Source organism: Python bivittatus, unplaced genomic scaffold, assembly GCF_059951505.1.
Source record: "Python bivittatus isolate LINGU-HERP-01145 unplaced genomic scaffold, Pbiv_v1 ctg000980_np1212, whole genome shotgun sequence".
Classification (NCBI taxonomy): Eukaryota; Metazoa; Chordata; class Lepidosauria; order Squamata; family Pythonidae; genus Python; species Python bivittatus.
The window spans coordinates 5,203,873-5,227,859 of record NW_028277125.1 but is presented as its reverse complement, the minus strand read 5'-3'; the positions used below and the strand labels follow the sequence as shown (position 1 = coordinate 5,227,859).

The following is a 23,987-nucleotide window of genomic DNA, read 5'->3' as shown; positions in this document are numbered from 1 at the left end:
TGCCCAACAAGCCATAGCCAGACCACTAGTGCTCTTGTGTTCTCATGTTAGCTTGCCAGAGGAATATGGAGGGGGCGTGGACCAGTTAAGAACCTTCTTTACACAGTGCGAGATGTTCATGGACAGCAGAACTGCAGAGTTCCCAACAGACTGCATTAAGGTGACCTTTGTGTTAAGCTTCTTAAAAGGGTCAGCAGCGAAATGGGCCATCCGCAGGATAGAAGGCAACGGCCCGACGCTCAACAACTATCAGCAAAAAGCTAAATAAGATTTTGATCTAAGAAAATGATAAACATATTAAGGGTCCAGACAAACTTGGAACATTGAGGCTTTTACTATAAGATTTTGGAAATAATTAAATAAAATAAACAGCATTTCATGGGAACCAGATTGTTTTGTCTGTCTCAAGTCATCACAGAAATTTGAGACTTTATGATTTCAGAAATTGGAGACCAGAGGGGACTAAAGATTCCAGACAGAAAAGGAAAAAAAAAAATGTAAACTTGCCTTTTGTTTTTGATTAGTAGGAGGATTTACAAAATGACACAAAACATTTTAAATATTTCAGGAGATTTTCAAAGAATGGGGCTAGACATTACTAGTTACAATATCAGAAATGTCAGTAATGATGTCTGCTTTTATGGATAGGCTATGTCCAAAAGATGCAAAATCTGATGCAGAAATACTAGAACCAGAAATGCTGGATAATACTTCAGTTCCTTATTACTGATTACCCATTAGGCCATATCAGAATGCAGAATATAAATGCAACTTTTTAAATCTGACATGGCTAATATTTCCCACTTATGAAGTAGCCCAAGAAGAACTGGGTTAATTTCTGGCTGCATTTTCACAACTTGCTTTATCTGGTTATGGAAAATAAAGAACAACTTTATCATGCTGACCATAGTTGAAAACCACTAGAAAAGAAGTAAATATCCAATACATATCTATTTCAAAACTAAGTTATAAAACACCTGAGCCATACATTTATTACTTGCAGTTCCTTTTCACATTTAGTTAGATGAATACACTAAGACCCTGGATTTTTTTATCATCAGATACATACACTAACTTAACTGTAGCCTAGAGGGCACAGTCCATGTTTTCAAAACTGATCATTGAAGTCCGCAGATGCGTATCTAATACAGCTTTAAGACTAGAACTAGGAATTACAAGGATAGAAGCCAGAAGCTGGATTGTTTTCTTTAATTACTGGCTAAAACTACTGTTTAAACCAACAGGCCTGACTTTCCTCGTTAATGGAGATAATTTCCAGTCCACTTGGAAGATATCCATTAGAGAAAAACTGGCAGCCTCTGGCTTCTCCAATGAGGCAATACAAAGGATGGGAAACAGCCATGCGAAAAGATCATTGAAGGAGCCTTGATACAGGATCCGTTCGGCACCAAGGCTGCATAAGTCTTGGAGACTGTCTTTTATCACCGAGCCAGGTGATTATTCTCATACCTTCATAAACAGTGGACTGAGCAGGTCATTTGCTCTGGCTAGATACAACGCACTCCCTTCAGCAGTTCTTGGTGGCAAACACCAAAAACGTCCGTTCCGCCAACGACTCTGGCCCTGTGACTCCCACGCCGGAGAGGACGTTCAGCAGGTCCTCTTGCAATGCGGCTTCTACCTGGACCTGTGCGAGGCATTAATTCAGCCTCTCATAAAAGTTCCCAGGGAGAGACGACCGATGGTACGTCTCCTATCTTTCAGCAGACTGTAAAATCACTGCCACTATAATGTAGCCACATTTTGCCTCGCTGCTACAAGAGTGAGGCAGCAAATATTGGCCAACAAAACTGCATTTCTTTCACACCTTTAAAATTTTCTTCCCTTCCCTTCCCTTCCCTTCCCTTCCCTTCCCTTCCCTTCCCTTCCCTTCCCTTCCCTTCCTCTCTAACTCGTTTGGCTTCTTTTAATTGCCTTTTTAAAAATGTGTATATATTATATGGCTATACACACACACATATGTAAATACACATATTGGTCAACATGTGTATGGTCAAAGACCACAATAAAGGTTTACCTCATCCTTTCTTTCCTCTCCTTTTGTGAGGTACAGAGCAGGCCAAGAGGTCAGCCATGACCTTTCCCTCCTTTGGGGCCGCTTGGGTGGCAAATGAGGCTCCCAGAGAGCAGGGAAGGGCTATATGTCGCCCGCCATTCCCCAGAGGCGCTCAGAGGTTCTTTTTCTTCCCGCCATTTTCCCCTCAGCGATGTCTCTGGCTGAGGAGCTGCTCCAGTTTCCTCAGCCACTCCGAGAGGCAGCATGAGCAAGATGGTAGAGGAGAGAAGCCCTCCGGCTGGAAAGGCCTCCCTTGTGCAGCTGGGCCCCCTTTCCTGGGGGAAGAAGCCATGGGCCCTGATTTCCCCCGGCCTCTGATGCACTAGAGGGAGGCCATCTTGCTTCCCTTCTGACAGAAATCCAGCAAGAGGGAGGTTTTCGTGGCTCTGGCGTTGCTCCCACCGTGGCCTTTTGCCAGAGACCCAGGATCAGGACTGGCACCGTTGCGTTTCCCAGTGAGGCACCGACATGGTTCTTCAGCATTAATTCCCTTTATTAAAGTGTTTTCATTCCCCTCACAAAGGAACCCAAAGAAAGAAGGTGATATTCACACTGCAGAAACTCGAGAGCCCAATTTTCCCCTTAATCAGCCTTTTTCAAGAACAATCTCATAACATTGCCTCAGCCTCATAATGGGAAGATTGAAGACCTTTGTCTTTGTTAAATATATATCTCACATAACCTGAAGAGCTTCCATGGAGAATCTCCCTTCATTTGCTCCCTTCAGTTGCTGCCCACAGCAGCAGCCTTGCCAGCAGTTCATTTCCCCTAAATTTCATTCGGACTTCTTGAAATTTAGTATGTTGTAAGATCCTAGCAGCTTCAACAACTTATGTTTCATTGTATTTTGCAAATTGAGAAATGAGTTAATTCAGTAACCAGATTAACAAAGCCTCTTATATCAATGCAGCCATCACCAACCCATTTTCCGATTTTGCACAATCTACAATATACTGAGCCACGCACACACACACACAAATGAAGATTAACCCTAATCAAATTTTGTATATTTGCTACTGCAACTGTTAAGTCCTTAAATATCACAGCAAAGAAAGAATTAGTGATGAATATTAAGAAGTTATATAGCTTTCTTGCAAATTGCCCTGCTTGCGCCTATATTGATTTTGCAACTCCAGTTAATACTAAGAGGGACATTTTATAATATGTCTGCAGTAAGAACTGGGATCTCCTATAATTTCGGCTGTTTTAAAATATGAGAAAGCAACTAAAATTGCATTAGGTAACATTATATGCTATGCACATTTCTAGATGTAGAGAAACAGGAGGTTGAACTGAGTGGCTTAAATGGTCCTTTCTATCAGCATAACTCTATGAATAAAATGATGCCAGCATTTTTCAACTTCTCTTAGCTGCCAGTTCATTTAGGAAGGCCCTGAAGACGTAGCTTTGCCACCACGCTTGGGGGTCTGGTAATAGTGGAGAACTTTTACAATGGCTGTCTTGAATCTGATGTAGTGACTGACGTAGCCGCTGATTATGGCTGATTTTGTTTTAATGTGGCTTTATTGACGGTTTTGTGTGTCTGTGTGTCTGTTCCTTAACCTGTTTTTGTTTTGGTTGTTGTTTTTAACTGTTGTGAGCTGCCCAGAGTCATTTAAGTGAGATGGGCAGCTATACAAACCAAATAAATAAATAAAATATCCCAGCTGAAATAAAAATTAAATTTAATTCATTAATCTTAAGTGTGAATCTGAAACTAATTTGAGGGCACAGTTCTTAAAGAATTCTAACTTTTTTGCATTCACCAGCACCTAGATGACCATTGCTGATCACAGAAGCTAACCAGGGATAGACCTCAGTACTTGTTCAGGCTCACTAGTGCCTGGGAATTTCAGGGCTTTTCACCAGACTGAGAAATTGAAATTAATTATGGAAGAAGGCCATGGCAAACCTCTAGAATACATCCAGAATAGACGTAAGAAATATAGGGATACACTAGAGTTAAATGAGAGCAATGGTTAAGAAACGTAGCCTTTCGGTATGAATGTGACAGAAGACAATCCCACGAATTTGGTCCAAAATCACTTGCTTTCCCAAGGAACAGCCCAGTATCCCATGAGCCTTTGCAACAGGACAGTTCTGCCAAGGTTTCGTTTCAACCTCAGTCAGGCAGCAGGAACCACACAGCAGTCAGCGTGAGAGATCTAGCTTTCTGCTGCCGGGACTGGATGGGAAGCTGACCAATCCTGGGAGATGCTGGGAGGAGTCATTCAGCAAGATCTGATGAGCCAGCCTTGAAGGTGATCAATCTACAGACATGTTGAACAAGAGAGAGATCATAACATGTAACAACCAAGTCCTTCTTGTTATTTCTCCTTATTATGGCGTCTTGATACGAGGAAGAGCACAAATCTTGTAAGGAGAGGGATGCACAGACAACCCTATTACAGATTCTTCACTGAGCTTTTCCACCCCTTCTGGTGGCTCCAACCTAAACTGCCTCAGCAGGCTGGTAAACATGTTGAAGAACTCGATCTTTGCAAGGAGTTCCCCCAAGCAGGAACGAGCTCCTACAAAAATGAAGGAAAAACAACAAATCAGTAATAATCCATTTTGCCTATTCATTAAGCATTTGCCCCACTTTCAAATGATCATGTGAAGGGTATTTGAGCTGATGGGTGAAGTCCTCCTCCTTCGAGGGGAGCATCCTAACTGTTCCTTAAATGCTAAAATGCTACGTTTGGTTAGCATTCAATGTGCCCCGTGTTTCTGTGTTTTATCTCACTGTGTGAACTCAGCCAACTGGGTAATTCATGTTTTAAAAGATGAAGTGAATCTAGAAAATGGGTTAATGCACTAACCAAGTTAATCATGCTTTGTTAATGAGGCAAAATGTTGGTGGTTTTCCTTAATTCTACGGCTTGCAGTGCTGGATCAGCTGCTTTGGCAATTCATTTCTATTAAATATAAAATTTCTTAGGTCCCGTTCATAACATGGAGAATAATGGGATGTTTTTTACCCATTAGCCTTGCCTTTTTCTGTTATGCAGAGTTCAGATATGACCACAGTTCATGCCAAAAATACATGCCAGCGTTAGAGAGATTTAAAGAATGCAATGTCCTTATCTTGTTCTCCAAAGAAATCCAGCCAGAAGGTATAAAATATCTGGTTGTTTATTGAGAAAAATAAAAACTACATAAAATACAAGTTTCATGCAAAAAATAGAAAAAATCACTTCTTCTCATATACAGTATGTGGCATCCAAGATTTATCTACTACACAAGTTTAACAAAGTCTCTAGCCAAAAACTCTCAGAGAAGAGGTATACTACTTGGTTATTAGTTACTACTACATAACCTATAAACCCCTTCATGGATCACTGCCTTGTCGTGGCGAAGGGGCTTGTGTAACTCAGTGAAGCCATGAGCTATACCGTGCAGGGCCACCCAAGACGGACAGGTCATGACAGAGAGTTCTGACAAAATGTGGTCCACTGGAGAAGATTTAGAGGATTAGATTTGGTAGACAGAGTGCCTGAAGAACTATGGACGGAGGTCTGTAACATTGTACAGGAGGCAGCAACTAAAACCATCCCAAGGAAAAAGAAATGCAAGAAAGCAAAATGGCTGTCTGATGAGGCTTTACAAATAGCTGTGGAAAGAAGGAATGTGAAAAGCAAGGGTGAAAGGGAAAGATATAAGCAACTGAATGCAGATTTCCAGAGAATAGCAAGGAGAGATAAGAAGGCCTTCTTAAATGAAATAATGCAAAGAAATTGAGGAAAACAATAGAATGGGGAAGACTAGAGATCTCTTCAAGAAAATTGGAGATATCAAAGGAACGTTTAGTGCAAAGATGGGCATGATAAAGGACAAAAAAGGCAGGGACCTAACAGAAGCAGAAGAGATTAAGAAGAGGTGGCAAGAATACACAGAAGAACTATACAAGAAAGATCTTAATGTCCCTGATGTCCATGCTGGTATGGTCACTGACCTTGAGCCAGACATCCTAGAGAGTGAAGTCAAGTGGGCCTTAGGAAGCATTGCTAACCACAAAGCTAGTGGAGATGACAGTATTCCAGCTGAGTTATTTAAAATACTAAAAGATGATGCTGTTAAAGTGCTGCACTCAATATGCCAGCAAGTCTGGAAAACGCAACAGTGGCCACGGGATTGGAAAAAGTCAGTTTACGTTGCAATTCCAAAGAAGGGCAATGCCAAAGAATGCTCAAACTATCGCACAATTGCACTCATTTCACATGCTAGCAAGGTTATGCTCAAAATCCTACAAGCTAGGCTTCAGCAGTACGTGAACCGAGAACTACCGGATGTACAAGCTGGGTTTCGAAGAGGCAGAGGAACTAGAGATCAAATTGCCAACATTCGCTGGATCATGGAGAAAGCACGAGAGTTCCAGAAAAACATCTACTTCTGCTTCATTGACTATGCAAAAGCCTTTGATTGTGTGGATCACAACAAACTGTGGCAAATTCTTCAAGAGATGGGGGTACCAGACCATATTACCTGTCTCCTGAGAAATCTGTATGCGGGCCAAGAAGCAACAGTTAGAACCGGTCATGGAACAACCGATTGGTTCAAAATAGGGAAAGGAGTACGACAAGGCTGTATACTGTCACCCTGCTTATTTAACCTATATGCAGAGTACATCATGAGAAATGCCAGGCTGGAAGAATCACAAGCCGGAATTAAGATTGCAGGGAGAATCATCAATAACCTCAGATATGCAGACGATACCACCCTAATGGCAGAAAGTGAAGAAGAACTAAAGGGCCTCTTGATGAGGGTGAAGGAGGAGAGTGCAAAAGCTGGCTTGAAACTCAACATTAAAAAAACTAAGATCATGGCATCTGGACCCATCAATTCCTGGCAAATAGAAGGGGTAGAAATGGAAGCAGTAACAGACTTCATTTATTTGGGCTCCAAGATCACCGCAGACAGAGACTGCAGCCATGAAATTAAAAGACGCTTGCTCCTTGGGAGGAAAGCTATGGCAAACCTAGATAGCATATTAAAAAGCAGAGATGTCACCTTGCCGACAAAGATCCGCATAGTCAAAGCTATGGTTTTTCCAGTAGTAATGTATGGCTGAGAGAGCTGGACCATAAAGAAGGCTGAGCGCCGAAGAATTGATGCCTTTGAACTGTGGTGCTGGAGAAGACTCTTAAGAGTCCCCTGGACTGCTAGGAGGTCAAACCAGTCAATCTTAAAGGAAATCAACCCTGATTGCTCATTGGAAGGACTGATAATGAAGCTCAAGCTCAGATACTTTGGTCACCTAATGCGAAGAGAGATCTCTTTGGAAAAGACCCTGATGCTGGGAAAGATTGAAGGCAAAAGGAGAAGAGGACGGCAGAGGATGAGATGGTTAGATAGCATCACTGAAGCAATGAGCATGAAACTGAGCAAACTCAGGGAGGCAGTGAAGGACAGGAAGGCCTGGCGCAATATGGTTCATGGGGTCACGAAGAGTCGGACACGACTTAACGATTGAACAACCAACAACAACCAACGCCAGGGGTTTACTTTTCTGGGTCAATTAACTCTTTCTAGAGTTCCAGTGAACATTAATCTCTCCTTCCATTGATCCAGTTAAGCAGGTTGAGGAAAGAGAGCCCTTCATTTTACACTGGCCAAGTCCCCACATGTCCCAGACCAATTTTTCTTTTCTTTTTCATACACATCCCTCCTAAAACCATTAACTCCATTATTACAATTTACCTGCTCCAAAGGGAAGAAATGCTTCTTTTAGTACAAAATGTCCTTCTTTGTCCAAAAATGATTTGGGTTGAACTCTTCAGGTGTCTCCCAGTGTTCAGGATCCAAAAGAACAGAACGTAAGTCTGGAATAATAACAGCTCCCTGTAACGACAAAATTAGCATATTTCAACATCTGGACAAACCAATTGTTTCTGGCGATCCCATTTTTATTCTTTGTATTATTCAACCCCATATGCACTTAATTGAGAAGACACTAGCACATTTAACAGATTTGGGAGTTAATCATCCCAAATGATCCACGCATGAATCCCACCACAAACCTGGACCCAATATTTTTCCTCTATTTATAACTGTTCATATACTGAGCTGATAATAGCCTCGACTGAATCAAGTATCTTACCAGGGTGGCCAGCTGCTTGGAGACAGAAACAAATTTTTTCCATTGCAAAGGACATAGCAAGTAGATCGCTGCACCACTCTGAAAGCTCTCTTTCAGAGAGAAATATACCAACGGATACACAGACAACTCAATAGCACCTTTGTTGCTGTTAGCCCTGCCTTTGATTCAGTTGGCAGGTCCCTGTTATGGGGTAAATTTGCAAAGACAGACACCGATAGGCACCTTCTCAAACTAATAATTCAATTACAAACTGATCTCATGGCAAGAGTAAGAAAGGGCCCGCAAAGGTCTCTGTCAGATCCTATTTCTTTGGACAGAAGAGTCAAACAGGGCTGTTTACTTGCCCCTTTTTTATTAAATTTTTATATTAAAGATATTGTAATAGCCATAAAGTCACAAAGCTTTCCCTCCCTCACTCAGCGAATGGAAAATCTCAATTTCAGTCAATGCTGATCGAAGGCTAGCAGGGATGGGGCCACCTCACCTTGATGGGAATGATGTTCCCGAGGGTGGGAGCCACCTTAAAAATAGCACGTCTTCTGGGTCCCTTCAGATGGAACCTTTTAGCACACAGGACCTGCAACATATCCTTGCTGCTGGGCCTCATAGGACAGATACATGTAGTCAGGAAGAGGCAGTCCCTCAAATAACCTGGCCCTGTGCCATGTAGGGCTTTAAAGTCAAAACCAGCACCTTGAATTGCACCTGGAAGCAGCCCGGCAACCAATGTAGCTCACAGAACAAAGGTGTAACGTGTGCCATCCTGGGGACATCCATAACTGTCTGTACAGCCACACTCTTTACCAGTTGAAGCTTCCAGCTGCTCTTCAAGGGTAGCCCCATGTACAGTGCATTACAGTAATCCACTCTGGAGGTGACCAGGGCATGCGTAACTGTGAGTAGAGCCCCATGCTCCAGGAAAGGGTGCAACTGGTACATCATACGAAGCTATGCAAAGGCCCTCCTAGCCACGGCTGCTTGAGCAAGAGTCATGAACTTAGAAGGAGACCCAGATTCCATCACTAGGTCTGTCAGGTAGTGCTGCCTCATCCAGTACCAAAGATGGTAAAGTCGCAGGTCCAGAAGGCCCAAAAACTCAGAGCCACTCAGGCTTGCCAGGGTTCAGCTGAAGCCTGTCCTTCCCTTTCCAGACACTCACAGCCTCCAGGCACTGGGATAAGATGGAACAGCATTGCTTAATTCACCAGGGGCAGAGATATATTTTATTTATTTGTTTGTTTCTTTGTTTCTTTATTAAATTTCTCACCTGCCCATCTCCCCCCAGTGAGGGACTCTGGGTGACTCACATAAAACATTAAAACCATAAATACATATAAATACATAAAACATCAAAATTTAAAAACATTACTAAAAAAGAGGAAAAGGAGAGTCCAAGAAGATGAAGAATCTGGGGCTGAAGACAGCAGGCCTCTATGGGGCTAGCCATCCCCACGCTTGAAGTATTCCCTCCCCACCCCAGGCCAAGTGACAGAACCAGGTCTTCAAAGCCCTTCGGAAGGCCAGGAATGAGGGGGCCAATCACACCTCTGGGGGAAGAATGTTCCAAAGAGTGGGGACTACCACAGAGAAGGCCCGCCTTCTGGACCCCGCTAATTGGAGTTCTTTTACTGAGGGGTTCCGAAACATGCCCTCTCTGTGTGATTGGGTGGGACGGGTCAAAGTCATGGGGGAGAGGCGGTCCTTTAGGTAACCTGGTCCCATGCCATGTAGGGCTTTAAAGGTGATAACCAACACCTTGAATTGGACCTCGAAGCAAACTGGTACCCAATGCAGCTCGCGGACCAATGCCGTTACATGGACCCTTCTTGGGGCTCCAAAAATAGCCCTCACGGCTGCATTCTGGACCAACTGAAGCTTCCGGATACTCTTCAAGGGTAGCCCCATGTAGAGTGCATTGCAGTAGTCTATCTGGGAGATAACAAGGGCATGAGTGACTGTTCGAAGGGCATCCCGATTCAGGAAAGGGTGTAACTGATGCACAACCCAAAGTTGCACAAAGGCCCTCCTGGCCACGGCTGCCACCTGCTCTTCAAGCAGGAGCCGTGAGTCTAGCAGGAGCCCCAGATTATGCCCTGGGTCTGTCTAGGGCAGTGCTACCCCATCGAGCACCAAAGATGACAAAGTCCCAGATACAGAGGAGCCATTAACCCACAGCCCCTCTGTCTTACCAGGGTTCAGCTGAAGCCTGTTCTTCCCCATCCAGACCCTTACAGGCTCCAGGTACTGCAAAAGGGTGGTCACAGCACCACTTACTTCACCTGGGATCGAGATGTATCATTGCGTATCATCAGCATACTGATGATACCTCATCCCATGATGGTGGATGGTCTCACCCAGTGGTTTCATGTAGATGTTGAGAAGGAGAGAAGAGAGTACCAAACCCTGCAACACCCCACAAAGGAGGGGCCGAGGATGGGACCTCTCGCTCCCTATCACCACCGATTAGGATCGGCCCTGAAGAAAGGAGGTGAACCAGCACAACACTGTGCCACCTACCCCCACTTCCCTGAGTCATCCCAACAGGATACCATGGTTGACAGTATTGAAAGCCACTAAGAGATCAAGGAGAGCTAGGATGGTCGCACTTCCACCATCCTGCTCCCACCAGAGATCATCCATAAGTGCGACCAAAGCCGTTTCCGTTCCATAACCGGGCCTGAAACCTGACTGGAAGGGGTCCAGATGATCCGTTTCCTCCAGAACCCTTTGGAGCTGTGATGCCACCATTTTCTCAACCACCTTCCCCAAAAAGGGGAGGTGGGAGACTGGACGAAAATTGTCCAGTACAGTAGGATCCAGGGAGGGTTTCTTGAGGAGGAGGTGCACCAACGCCTCCTTAAAGGCAGCTGGAAACACTCCCTCCTGCAAGGATGAATTAACCATTGCCTGGATCCAACCACATGTCACCTCCCAAGCTGCTTTCACCAGCCAGGAGGGGCATGGGTCAAGATGGCTAGTGCTGGCCTTCACAGTCCCTAGGATCCTGTCCACTTCCGCAGGATCAACAGGATCAAACTGTTCCCAGATAACTGGGTAAGAATGGTCCCCCGGTATCTCCCCAGAGCCTGCCCCACACTTGGAGTCTAACTTGGAACAAATCCGAGTGACTTTGTCCTGCAGACGCTCTGAAAATTCCTCCACATGGCCCTGCAAATAAACCCCCACATCCCCCTTGCCAAGATGGGACCTAGTGATTTGGGACAGGGCCACCGGGCAGCATTCTGCGGACGCGATAAGGGCGGAGAAGTATTTGCGCTTCGCCGCTCTTATTGCCACAATGTAGGCCTAGATAGCGGCTCTAACCTGTGTTCGTTTAGATTCGGTCTTTGTCTTCCTCCAGTGGTGCTCCAGATGTCTCCTCACCCTCTTCAGCACCCTCAACTCCTCCGTAAACCACATGGACTATCGGGCCTGATGTGGCAAAAGAGGTCGCATAGGGGCAATCCTGTCCAAGGCCCCAGCCGCCTCCCTGTTCCAGGCAGCAGCCAAGGTAGCCATGAACTCCTGACCCGCCTCCGAGGACCGTCCCAGGGACAGCAGTTTCAAGTCCCCCAGAACTATAAGCCTGGGGAACTCCACCACCAGCCCCGAGGTGGCCTCCAGCAGCTCAGGCAGGGAGGCTGCCATGCAGCAGGGAGACTGGTACAATAGCAGAACTCCCAACTGTTCACAGGAACTCAACCTAATGAACAGGGTCTCACAGCCAGAAACTTGTGGAGCAATGCCCCTGAAGGCCACTAGAGATTCCCAGATCACAACAGCCACCCCTCCTCTCCTGCCCTGGCATCTCAGCTGGTGCTACACCATGAACTCAGCTGGGCACATTTATGAGGGGTATCGGCCCCTCGGGCCTCAGCCAGGTATTGGTAATGCATGCCAGGTCTGCCCCCACCTCGGTGATCAAGTCACATATGGGGGGGGGCTTGTTGTTAACCGACCTGGCATTAAGCAGCAGCAGCTGAAGGACAGGACTCCTACGAACCTGCTGACCAGGTCCTGGGAATGAGCCAGGAGGGCTGGAACATGCCACCGGTAACACACACCGGGGGCGTCTTCCCCAAAGATGGCCCACCCTCCAGCTCCCACCATATATAACTGGGTATCATCAGCATAGTGATGATATTTCACCCCATGGCGATCGATGAGCTCACCTAGGGGCCTCATGTAGATGTTCAAAAGGAGAGGAGAGAGCACCGAACTCTGTGGCATCCCACATAGTAGCGGCTGAGGGCAGGACCTCTCCTCCCCAATCACCACTGACTGGAATCGACCCTGGGGAAAGGAGGTAAACCAGATCAACACCGTGCCATCCACCCGTAGTCACCTGAGCCGATCCTGGATACCATGGCTGATGGGTTCGAAAGCCACCCAGAGGTCAACTAGGGCAAGGACAACGCACTATCTCTGTCCCCTACTGCCAGAGATTATCCAAAAGCATGACCAAGGCCGTTTCTGTCCCATGCCCTGGCCTGAACCTGACTGGAAAAGGTCCAGATAATCCACTTCATCCAGGACCCGCTGAAGCTGCTGCGCAACCACCTTCTCCGCAACCTTCCCTAGAAAGGGAAGTTAGATACTGGATGAAAATTGTCCAATAGGGTGGGATCCAGCGATGGCTTTTTGACAAGGGGGTGAATCAAAGCCTCCTTAAGGAGCAGCAGAACAACCCCCTCTCTCAAGGATGAATTAACCACCACTAAAACTCAACTACACAACATCCCCCAGGCAGCCTTAACTAGCCAGGAGGGGCATAGATCTAAGACAGCAGGTGGCTGAGTTCACGGTCATAAGGATCCTGTCCACTTCCTCAGTCCCAACAGATTCAAACCGTTCCCAGATAATCAGGCAAGACTGTACCCCTGGCATCTTCACTGGACCTGTATCAAACAATAGGGCTGTATTCTGAAGTCCTGGAGTGTTGCAAGTGTTAAAGAAGCAAGCCCAGGTGGGAAAGAAGGAGATGCAATATATTTTAAGGGTGTCTGCCTTTTCTCACGTCTAATCAATGTCTTTTATTGTATGACAGGTCCAGGTATCAAAGTTGGTACATAAGAACGCTTCTCCTCCCTTTTCATAACCATTCTTGGTTGGCTTTACTTCCAGACGTCCTCCACCAGTACTCCAGACACTATTTGGTGCTTCATCTCCAGTAAACTGAGGAGCTGCCCCCCAAAATAAGTTGTTTTGTTTTATTTTGTTGACCTGTAAGGAATACATTCCATGAGGTCAGTATTCCTACTGGTCACCACTGCCATCTCCCACCTTGGCAATCCCTGCCCTCACCCTCCGGCCCACAGCTCTTGGCTCACAGCTGCACGCATGCTACCTATCATAGATCTAGGCCTTTCAGAGATGATCTTTTCTGCAGATTCTCTGGCTGGAAGGATCTGCCCTTGGCAGGGGAGAGAAGCAAGGATTCCCACTCTCCACAAGACTCGTACACATTCACAAACACTTCCCTTGCAACACTTGTGGGTAGCACTTGCTTGCTGGAGAGGAAAACAGCCACACAACACTCCACCACAAAATATCTCAGCCAGTGTATCATGCCATGCAAATCCATCTGCTAGGTTTTTACCTGAGTGCTTAAACTTGTTCTGTGAACCACAGCCACTATCTGGAAAATGTATACTTGAGGTTCTGACACAGCTCTGTTCATTTGTGAAATTAAAAAATGAGTGAACATCTGCTGAGTCAATACATTGTGCTAAGTATAGTTTGCTCAACCATGTTTTACTGACTTAGCTCTAATTGCTTGGATTCACACAATGCACTAGGCCCAATATATGTATTACACACAATATATATATTACACACACTACACTTGACCTTAGCCAAAAGGCCAAGAAAGGATTGGAAAGTAAGGGCCAAAGTGGTCCCAGTGGTGGAAGGAACACTCAGGGCTGTGACTCCTAAGCTGGGAGAGTGGCTCCAACTGATCGCAGACAACCTCAGAGCTCTCTGTCCAGAAGAGTGCAGTGCTAGGAAAGGCTAAGATGCTGCACAGAACCCTCAAGCTCCCAGGCCTCCAGTAGAGGAGCTGAGATTGAGGAAGACAGATACCACCCAAAGGGGTCAGAGGGGATAGATAGATACATATATCTGTAATCCTGGAAACGCTTGGCTACACAATCTTGGAGAACAGCAGTACATACCCCTCCTGTAAAAGGAGATTGGAGGCTAAGATCAAGACAACTCAGAGAGAAGTCAGTCAGCTAGTGGAACTACAGAAGGGTGTGGAGATTAAGGATAAGTCTCGGCTACTGAAAAAATATCTGGGCCTGACTCCATCTGAACCCCAAGAGACTGCTAAACAAAGGCTCACAGCACTAAGGAGATACACTAGAGAAGCAGAGGCCAAGAAGATAAATGCCCTGTTCTCCAAAGAACCATCCAAAGTGCACTCCCAGCTGCAGTGGAACCACACAGTAACAGCTGAGCCACCAGCAGCGGAAACTGAACAGTAGTGGAAGGACATATGGGAGAAAGAGAAAACACATAACACCAGTGCAAAGTGGCTGCAGAACCTGAAAGCAGACCACAGCAATCTCCCAGCACAGGAACCAGTCACCATCACAGTAGCAGACATCCAACAGCGGGTCAAAAACATGACAAGCTGGACAGCACCTGGCCTGGACATGATCCACACCTACTGGCTAAAGAAACTAGCAGCAGTGCATGAACGCCTAGCAGCACAGATGAACCAACTGCTAGCAGCAGGCTCCCACCCAGACTGGCTAACACAAGGAAGGACAGTGCTGATCATGAAAGTCCCTCACAAGGGAACAGCACCATCCAACTACTGGCCAATAACCTGCCTCTCCACAACATGGACAGTTCTATCAGGCATCCCAGCCGCCAGAGTTTCAAAACACCAGAGGCTCAAAACACCAGTTACTCACAGATAGATAGCTGTGACTCCTAAGCTGGGAGAGTGCCTCACACAGATACCAGGAACAACATCAGAGCTCTCTGTCCAGAAGAGTGCAGGGCTAGGAATACTGCACAGAACCCTCAAACTCCCAGGTAGAGAACCAGAGATTGAGGAAGACACATACCATCGATAGGGGTGAGAGATTAGATAGATAGATAGATAGATAGATAGATAGATAGATAGATAGATAGATAGATAGATAGATAGATAGATAGATAGATGGATAGATGGATAGATGGATAGATGGATAGATGGATGGATGGATGGATGGATGGATGGATGGATGGATGGATGGATGGATGGATGGATGGAGCTAAGTCACATTTCCTACATGAGGGTGGAGCCCTTAAACTTTGCAGTAAGTTTAAACCCCAGGAACCCAGAAAGATCCATATTCTGTACCTTGGAAATGAGAAAACCATTCAGATAGACATCCTTCACACATTTTCTTGGAAGTCCATGAAATAGCACATATTTACTTCGCATGATTTCATGAATGACAGCGTTGGTGTATGGCATTCTCTTCCGATCTTCATAACAGATTGAGTGAGATGAACCAAAGACTTCTTCCAGCTCCATGTAGACTTTATCTGAGAAAAAGAGTAAAAAAAGGGGTTTAATTTCAGTCCCTTCAATTTCTCTTCCAAAAGAAAAAGGTAAACCGAGAGCTATTATTCTGCATATCAAAGGGTTTCATATGATCGCCATTAAAAGCAAAACAGCCCTGAATAGTAAGTGACCTGGAGAGTAAAATCCTGGCATCAAGGGAAACTTGCTTGCTTATGTAATTATGTAATTATTTATTTATTTACTGATTTAGTAGATGACCCTAATCAGTGAAAATTCTGGCAGTGTACAACAAAGAAATCAAACAGAGAAAATAATCTAAAAAGAAGAGGTTATAGTAAGGACCTCCTGTCTACAATGGATGCCCACAATCTACAAGACCAATGGGATGCTGAATAATGAGGAACTTCCTTGCAAAATGAAGGAGGGATGGGGGGGCGATGTAGAATGTTTCAAAGCACGGGAGCCAGGACAGGCCTCCCCACATGCCACAACCCATATACTTATACTGGTAAATTTGTTTACTCTGGTGACAATTGGATTGATCCCAGACTCAGAGACACATCAAGTCTTGGATTCCAGATGTGTTTAATATTATCTCCCTCCAGAGTAAGGGAGAATTTTATTACACAAAGTCAAGTCTGAACTTGATAAGTACTACTGTATACTAACAGATCTATATTGATTTCTAACTTAGATCTTATTTCTAATTCTTCTTTCCAGATCCCTAAAATTAAATGCTAAATCTATGTGAGAAGAATAGGAGAAGTTGTGAGAAGGATGTGCTCATGGCTGATTGGCTTTCTTTGACTTGTTCACTTTCATTGTTCCATCCATGGAATTTATTTCTATAAATCTGTTGATGGCTAATTAGTCAGAGTGCCAGGCTTTGAGGAAATCTCTTGCATTCTTAGAGCTGGTTTGGTCTAACCTGTATCCAGTTTCCCAACCTTAACTGGGGTTGCACTTGTCTATGTGCTATGAAATTAAGAAATCTTCCTCATGTCTTTTGACAGCCGAGTCATATTTATGGATGTGTTCTGACATTTTCTATCTGTTGGTCCTACAAAGTGGTTTTTGTAGTCCTTGTATTGTATGAAAGTTGAATTAAAGGTAATGCTTTCTCCTCCATAGCATTAATTTAAATAGGAACACTGTAATAAATAAACAAAACATAATCCCTGGAATGAGCTCTTTTGTTCTTATTGTCACCACTGCATCACTCTGCCTCACCTTGGATCTCCAGATGATTGGCCATGAGAAGCAATGCCCATTGGAGAGAAGCTGAGGTTGTGTCTGTCCCAGCAACAAAGAGGTCAACAATACAATGAGCCAAGTTGTCTTCATCATAGGTAGAATTGGGATCATCCTTGCTCTAGAATTAACAGTAATAAAGCTGAAATGGCATTTTCCTACTGTTGCCAGTACTTGCCAACTTAAATATCTCCCTGTTCTCCTCCATGGCCATCTTGTCTGGGGACAATGGCGCTATTGCCCAAACCATCAGGGTGGTATTGAGGAGGATGAACGTAAAATTCGGATTAGTTCTAAATTGAAGACATCAGTAGAAGGAAGCATTAGAAGCAGTTGGGACACCTTAGTTAATCTCTGAATTGAGAATGCTATACAAAATGGCTCTGGTAGGATGATCATTAGAGGAAGAACGTTTCTACCCATTTCAGTGTTCTATGTGGATAATGTAATCTTGCAGGGTGAAAGGAGATATCTAACTTAGCTTTGTATTGGAGAACCAGCCTATCCATCACAAGTGGAAGCGAATTTCATAAACATGCAGTTCCATCCCTACTGGCTAGGTTCATAAAATGCAATAAATCCTATACCCCAGCTAATGAAACAGAATACCTCTGTTCACACAATATGTTATATTCCACTGCCCACCTCCCCTGAATATTCTATATTATGGCTTAATAGGATGGTCTTATTCATATTTCATTTGAAAACAATCAGTGGATTTCATGGACCACCACAAACTTCCCAACCCCATCTAGCGTGTGAAATAATGTGTTCTTAATGTCAGTTAAATATCTAGTAGCTGCTTTCACTCAACTTGCTAATTTTGCTTAGTGTTTACCCTTGTCTGGGGTTTATTTTTTAGGGAATGCAGTAATGGTTCATCATCATCATCATCATCATCAATTTACTCAAAACCCTTTACTAAGGAACATTATCAAATGCTTTTTGTAACAACTTTATTCTTATCTTTATATGTATAGTATGTATCAATTTACCATTTTTTATTATAGCTCACCCTGGGAATCTTATGAATGATTCTATAGAAGAATGCTCAGTAATAAATGGGAGTTATGCACTGATTCTTGATCAAGCAGTATTCCCCTACAATGCAAATGCTTACTTTATCCATTTGAAATAAATAGAAATCAGTGAAGTCCTGTGGTTCATGCAGGTTCTGGTTCTCCTTATGCTGTTTAATCTCCTTCTTTACAAAAGAAATGATCAAATTCCCAGCAGATATGACAGCCTGGTGAGGACCTGGCAAATGTTTCATGATACATGGGAAACCTTCATAGAACTACAAAAGAGACAGAGGAGAACAAATCCAGTTACAACAAAGGAGGTGTTTCCACCTGGGCCATCAACCACCTTCTAGGAATTACTATATCAAGCTAAGGGGCCAAACTATACCAGATGGCCAGCAAACATTCTTGATCTTTTGTCCATGAGAGGTAGGACTCGGGGCGATCCAGGCATGAACTATGGTATTAATTACCATAGATCCATTGCTCTGGAAAGTCCTGAATAGAATGACACAGATCAGAAAAATAAGATGGAGGACGAAAAACAAGAATATTGCTACTTACTAGATAATAGAAGGTGCCTAGGAATTCTAAGGCCGTCTGAATGGCTTTCATCAACTGCAGGAAATCCTTGTCTTCCACAGAAAAGAGATGTCCAAAAACTGCAGCACAGATCACATTGCAGACTGATTTCATGATTGGTAGTGATGGGTCAAATGGCTGCCCTGAAAACAAAAAGATCTCCATTCATATTCATATCAATTCTGCTTTTCCTGGTTATATCAAAACTGGATGCTTGGTAGAGATTTGGGTCCCGATTTATTTCATTTTATTAAATAAGTTGACTTTCTGTGGAGAGTGCAAAACACAGGAAATCTAGCATGGCCAACATCATTGCAAAAAATTATCAATGTCCTTGACTAGGAACTTCATCTGAAATTCCTTGGTCACCAATATCCTTTCTCAGGCAACTTTAGATTCTACCTCTCTCTTACGATTTGCTTATACATGTGCCCAGAATGGGTAGATAACCTAACTCCATAAGGAATATGCTTTCGATCACTTTGATGCTAAAATAAAAATGTTTTTAATTAGTCAGCATGGAAGTTTAAACTGGTTTGAAGAATCTCTGTAAAATATGGCACTAGATCAAGGACCACTGGTCTTTCTATGTGTAAGGGCAGACTTGGAGTTTTGAGAGCATGTTTAGGACTTTGGAACAAGCATGAATAGCACCACCAAGTGATATTAAATTGTTTGGGAATAGCAGGTCACAAAAAGATGGGAAGAGCCTTCCCTGCATGCAGGTTTTCTCTGTGTTTCTATCACCTTTATGGCAGGGGAGACTGCATGAAAGTGTTGGGTAGTTTGTGTTTCAGCATGTGGGGAAAACTGGTGAGACATATCTTTCTATATTCTTTCTTTCTTTCTTTCTTTCTTTCTTTCTTTCTTTCTTTCTTTCTTTTTCTTCTTTTCCCTCTCTCTCTTTTACAATGGAAACTTTTGTTCATACTACTACATCTTACAACATTTTGCAATCATGATTTTCACAACTCTTGAAAGATTATGATCTTTCAATCACAATTATCACAGTCATGATCACAATGATGGACATAGCCAAACTCCCAGGTTGCCCTGTCATGAATACAGGCCAACACAAGGAGGTACAACACAAAGGCTTACAAGATTGATGTGAGCCTGACTAGGTAGACCAGATCGGGAAATCAATCCCAAGAAGGCTAAAACTACTTTTATTGACGTTGGCTATACTAACAGAATCTTGCCTGTCTGAGTGTCCATCTTGTTTAATCTTCTTGGAATAAGTTAATATCTGTCTATTGGCAACCTTTAGCATATGAGATTGAGGTTATTACCTCTTTTGGCAAGATTTTTGTCTAGGAGACCTCCATGTATGATAGGGGTGCACTTACACTCACGCCCTTACCATCTCAGATTATCACATACCCTTTATCTCTGCAAAGAATTCCACAAGCTGTTGGGCCTCCTCTTGGATTTGGGATTCCATGCCTTTTTTCCCCAGTCCCAACTTTCTCATGGTAACAACACCAAACCGTCTTTGCTGCTTCCAGGTGTGACCGTTTGAAAAGACAATACCTGAAGCCATCAAGAAACACAGAGAAGTTATTGTTCTTAAAAATACAAAGTAATTAATTTGGTTGGCAGCCTTCAAAATGAGTATGCAGTTTATGCTTCTGCATTGAAGAATCCAACCCTTTCTACCCAGCTTTTTATACTGAGTAGTAGCCTAGGTCTCAAACCAACAATCTTAATGGAAAACCCAGTCCCTTCTAAACAAAGAGAGCGTCAACTGATACAGAGAAAGTGATACTACAGAAGTTCATCTTCACGGTGTGAGAGTTCTTAGCACACTTTTAACCATATAGTTGGGCTACTGAAGCCCCACATCCTTTCTCTTTCCTGAAGGCTCCCCCTTACATCTCATATAATGTATGATAGAAACCTCTGAAATAAAAATCATAATAAAGACATGTGGCTGCCAATATTTCTGCCCTTCCTGCACCATTTTCAAATAAGATCTTCCCTGCCTTGACTTGGTCCATCAAAAGCTGCCCATTTAATGATCCTTCTCCTCATGGGAACCACCAAATTACTTCCCTTTTAACAATTAATTGCCTTCACCTTTCTGGATTCTTCTAAACCCTGATGAATAGATGATATAGCACTCTCCTTGCTTTTTAATATGGTTGACAAATGCAGGGCAATGGGCAATTCCAGATTTACTGGCAGACAGAATGATCACAAAAGACTTGTCTTCCTTTTCAGGTGATGTTTGCCTGAACAGCTTTCTCTATTTGACAGATACTTCAATGCACACCTCTGACTGTTGGCCATGCTGATTTTAACAAGACAACACAAAATAATTCCTAAGAGTTTTAACTATGACTTACCCCTTTTTCTAGTGGCAGTTAAAATGAAAGGTGTGATTGGGCGATCAACAAAGGCTTCTGAATGGTCAATCAGTCCTTCTTTCACTGCTTGGTATCCAGAGAGGACTATAATATGATAACTGCCTCCCCGCAGAGAAAAAATGTTCCCATATTGCTTTGCCAGCTGCAATTTGGAACAGAGAAGAGAAATGTTCTACATTATTACACATAATTGCAGGTCAATACGAAAACTTCAATTCCAGCTTCCCTTTCTTCTCTTACAAGATACTTTGTAAGCCCCAGTTTGCAGCATTATGTGCCATACAAGAACAAATTTGTGAACCACCAAAAACTTATTTGCTTTCTTAATTTTCATCAGCGGATAGCACTAACAGTAGAGCAGTATTTGGAGGAGGAGGCTCTTTTTTCTCAACAGGAGATAGTTGTGATGAAGTGACACATCAGAAATGGTGCAGAGTTGGGACTGAGGTGTCGGGCAGAGTGATAAGCACAAACACTCCTGTTTGTGCAGAGCGCAGCAAAAACTCCAGGAAAATATTAGCCATGATAGCAAACACAATGCAATGTCCATTTCTTGTTTCCCAAAGAAATCCAGTCAGAAAATATATACTAACTGGTGTTTATTGATAAAAATGCAAAATTCCATAAAATGCAAATATCATACAAAATATAAAGAAAAACACATCTTCTCATTAAATGTAGCATCCAAGACTTATTAGCAACACAAGCTTAACAAAATCTCTAGCTACAAACTCTTAGAGAAGAGGTACACTACTTGGTACTTTGTTACAACTACGTAGCCCATAAAACCTACATAGTGGCTAACACTAAAACAACTAACAACTACTCAGAGAGAGTGAACATTTTCCTCCCCTTGTATTATAGCTCTATGCCAACCCCACTGGGTAACTAGCATACACACGCCAATAGGTGGCAGTAGATAGCACAATACACAACACACAATAACAGGTGTTTTTCACATGATCTCTGTAGTCAAAATATTGTTATTGTTGTAAAGATAACGGGATAAATCCTTTCCCATGAGAAAGAAAATCCTGACATGAGGATGGTATGTTCCAGGACTTGTGGACTGTCTAAATCTGTTCACCTATCCAAAGGGTTTGGGGGGCCTCTAAATAGAATAAGTGAAAGAGTCAAGCTGCTTTGTGATCTCCCCTTGCTTCTCATTGGATTAAATAGTGAAAAAGACATACCTTTCTGAAAGTCATCTCAGAATATATACGAATCCCAAGCAGGCACCACATGTTTCCTATCACGGGAAGAGGAAAAGGCCCTGGCGGATCGTGTCTGCGTGAGCAGATATGTTTCAGATAGCAAAGAATCAGGCATGGAATCCCAAGGATCAGAACAAACAGTAGCTTCAACATTCTCCTGCCTCCTCACTCTGGCCCTACCCTCTGCTGTAGAGGTTGTGCCTGGACTGCCCTTCTCTGCTGGCTCTTCGCTTCCTTCAGAGATGTTTGTCTAATATTTTCACTACTACAACTTCTATATTCTTTCCTAATTAAGAACCTTCTGCCATCTCATGCTTTTCTCTGCTGGCTCTTTGCTTTCTTCAGAGATGTTTGTTCTTTTGATGTCTTTGCTAACACACCCTTCTTAATTCTTTCCTAATTGGCGTCTGATTTAAACAGTCCTGGAACATGTTCCTCCATGAATGTGTGAGGCAAAAAGAATTTCGTAATTCTTCCATAACCCTAACCCTCCCCCGGATATGATGTAACCTCCCTCCTCCCCACATGATGCAGGACTCACAAGGTCATAACCCTAACCGGACATGACGTGTTGAAGCTAACCCTATCATCAAGAAAGGTGTGATGGTAACCCTAGGGTGTCTGAATAGCTTAACCCAAAGCCTAATTCTATAGGTGTTCAAATCAAAATCTAAGTCAAGTGAATAATTAACAGACCCCTAGGCTGCGCTGCATTTGGGAAGCAGACCCTATTTGGGCCTTGTGAAATAAATAATAGCCCAATGATGCTTTTGATTTTGTGGAGTTTTAAAATCAGCACCTTGAAAAGGAGATCCTAAAAAGGCTTTATTTCAATGCAGTTCTAAAATCACTGGCAGCAACTGCTTGGTGGTGGCCAGTTTTACAGTCTTCCCACTACCCAGGAGGTCTTATTTCCTGACCAACTTGCCTTTTCCTTCCCTTATTTCCTCAAGTTAAAGCAGTACAGAGGAAGAAGCAAAATCTGGGACACTGTGAGCAGATACCCAAAAGGTCTTGGTAGAGCATCCTGTTGAATCTTCCTGATACTACCATTGTTGGAAGAGCATGCAAGCGTGCCAGTGTGAAAGACCTCCTACCTCCTGGAACAAGAAGATAATAAAAATATTTAGGGATAATGAATGGAGGGCGTGAGAGTTCATTGCAACAGGTAAGTGAAATGCTAATTGTGTTCTTTGTATACCGAGATTGAAATTTATCTGCTTAAAATCTCTCCAGGCTTTGTTTAGGCCCAACACAGATACAAATGGGGGGGGGGGGTGTGAGCCACTGTAAACCAAATTGCCTGCTATATGTTTCTTCCAGAAAGGCTGGGCTCTATCTGTCAATTAGGCTAAAGATTCACTCCCAAAGAACTGCTTGAGCCAGTACTTTAAACAGCAAAGATGCAAATAGACCTTGACAAGTTCTAGACAGAAAAGTACATTAGCAATTCAATGGGAACACTGGAGAGAAGATCTCCGAAATTTACCTTGGACTGCTTCCAGTGCATGGGTATCCTCTTAAATGCAGCACTGCACCTTACAGCAAATGACTTAACCCTTTGCCTTTAAAGAGTCTGATTGCTGCATTTACAGCAGCTGTTGCCCAGATGGGTTGTGAATCTAATTATTGCCCTAGCACCTGTTTGCGTGGGTAGAGAGAGGGCTGAGAATTGCAGTGGAGATTGGTTTTTAATTTATGAATGGGTTGTTTTATGTTTGGCACCTATTACTAGTGAGAACTTTCTTTGTGCACTCTTTCTCAGACGATACTCATTGTTGACTTGCTATATTTTGAGCATCATCGTTTTTTTCTTTGTCTTTTAATCTCCTACGTTTAATGGTTTA

General features: G+C 43.4%; 1 pseudogene; it reads right to left on the bottom strand.

The window, feature by feature from the left end:
* Positions 1–4,333: 4,333 nt before the first annotated feature.
* Positions 4,334–22,293, bottom strand: LOC103056933 (cytochrome P450 2J5-like; annotated as a pseudogene).
* Positions 22,294–23,987: the final 1,694 nt, after the last annotated feature.